Here is a 207-nt window from a genome sequence, read left to right as displayed (position 1 = left end):
ATGTGGTGACTCAGGGGAGGGTTACGGTGGCAGGGGTAGGGTGGGGTGACACAGATGAGGGCTGGGTGACATGGTCAGGGCTGAGGGACACAGGAAGGGATGCAGGGACACGAGGAGTGGGATGGAGTGACAGACAGGAAGAGGTGGAAGGCCAGGGCAGGGTGACATGGCAGGGCCAGGTGTCAGGACAGGAGTAAGATGACATGG

The sequence above is a fragment of the Pterocles gutturalis genome, unplaced genomic scaffold (assembly GCF_000699245.1).
Source record: "Pterocles gutturalis isolate BGI_N339 unplaced genomic scaffold, ASM69924v1 scaffold30011, whole genome shotgun sequence".
Taxonomy (NCBI): domain Eukaryota; kingdom Metazoa; phylum Chordata; class Aves; order Pterocliformes; family Pteroclidae; genus Pterocles; species Pterocles gutturalis.
This window is presented reverse-complemented; position numbering follows the sequence as displayed.